The 1,749-nt window shown below is 42.5% G+C and overlaps 1 pseudogene; it reads right to left on the bottom strand.

Moving 5' to 3' along the window:
- Positions 1 to 546: 546 nt before the first annotated feature.
- On the bottom strand, positions 547 to 1,445 carry LOC110210278 (putative monooxygenase p33MONOX pseudogene; annotated as a pseudogene).
- Positions 1,446 to 1,749: the final 304 nt, after the last annotated feature.

Below are 1,749 nucleotides of genomic sequence, written 5' to 3'. Positions count from 1 at the left end.
AGGGTTTTTTTTCTGGGGTGATATTTTCTGGGTTTTCAGAGGTTGATAGGGGAGAGTGAGAGCAACTACCTTTTTACTCTGCCATCTTGGCTCCCGGAAGCAGAAGTTGCTATAGCCACTGTTGCTGCTACTACTTTGCATGTGCTCCAAACAGGACTCTATCTCTGTGTCACAGACCTCTCCTGTGGACTTTCCAAGTTTTCTCAGGCTGGAAAAAATGTCTCATATTGCCCTTTTGTGGGCTCTGCCACTCCAAAATTTGATTTGAGGTGTTATTTTAAAGTTATTTGGAAGAGAATGTTGAAAAAGTTCAACTGAGGTGCTGTTTCTAGTTTACCATCTTGGTTCCTCCCCCATTACAAATATTTAAAGAACCAATCATCACCTCTCCAGGAATATTAACCTCAGTAGAACTGTGAATGGATGACATCTTCCTTATGTTTAGTACAAGGAAGTTGAGAAGAAATACATATCTGTTTATAATACTCTCTCTGCATAATAGTGGTTTGCCAGGGAAAGCAACTCTGTCCATATGAAAAGGGAACTTTAGAGCCTTGTGGAAGTTAACACATTCATGTCTCTTAGTTTGAGGTTATGGGCCTTTGGAGTTTGTCTCCTCCCTTCTATCACTGAAAAGTTCATCTTAGGTGTCTTGAAGGCTGCTGAGTCCTTTGCAGTTCTGGTATCCTGAAACTGATTGAGTTCCATTGGTGAAGGCTTCTGAATATCTCTGTAGGGTTGGATACTAAATTGAGTTTCTGAAAGTTTCTTGGTTCAAAAAGGCTCCATTTTTCAGGTAAAGTTCTATCTCTACCTCCACTTCATAATCCATGCTGCTAACAAGTAGTTCAGGTAAGAAAACAGAAGATCCATGAAGAAACCAGCTTCTGAACTTTTGCTTAGGAGAAGAAAGGAGTGTGCTACTTGGAGTGGAATGGGCTGAAGTAGTCAGTCTGTTTTCTTTTATCATCTCTCCATTTTACAACTTTAGTTTATGGACCGTCTGCCGTGTGATGGGTACTTGGCTTCTTCTGTGGTAGGGCCATTACAGGGAGTGCATCCCATGTATCTCAGCCCAGCCTGCCACTCTGGGTGCTATCTTGTGTCTGTTTCATAACAAAGGAACTCATGATGTGCATAACCTTGGTCTTCATCATTGGGACCTTGCTCTTATGGTCACCAGAGGTTATAGTAAGACAGTACAAACTGGTTTCTCCTTCCTTAACCTTGGAAAGCTATTGGTACTTCAGATCCAGTAGAGCTAGTTTTTCCAACAGAAACTTACCGCATATATCAGAGGAAAGTGGAGTCATCAGCGTGGCATCTTCCAGGGCATCATCATTATCAAATGCCTGATGTTACATTCCAATTGGCAAGAACATCTTTTCTAGAAACCCATCTGCACTGTGATCAATAACAGGCACATTTGGCTCTCTGGACAACATGAAAGACTATCATGTTGGTGTTTCTCTAGATAGAAATCGGGAACTCTGATTCTCATGTGAAAGTCTATGCAGAAAGCTATGCAGGAAGAACAAAGATGTCAGCAGGGAACATTCTACTGGTGCTGAATAAGCAAAGAGTCTTGGGCTGATCTTGTGCAGAAGCTCCACTGATAGCTGGTTCTCCACTGGGAGGTGAGGTGGAATGGAGGGAAGGGGAAGGGAAAAGAACTTTCACAGCCAAAGGATCCAGCTTGGACAGGTAGCTGAGACTAACAAGGCTCTAGGTTGCCTTCACTCTGTAAGT

This window comes from Phascolarctos cinereus, unplaced genomic scaffold, assembly GCF_003287225.1.
Source record: "Phascolarctos cinereus isolate Bilbo 61053 unplaced genomic scaffold, phaCin_HiC Scaffold_2;HRSCAF=192, whole genome shotgun sequence".
NCBI classification, from domain to species: Eukaryota; Metazoa; Chordata; class Mammalia; order Diprotodontia; family Phascolarctidae; genus Phascolarctos; species Phascolarctos cinereus.
This window is presented reverse-complemented; position numbering and strand designations above follow the sequence as displayed.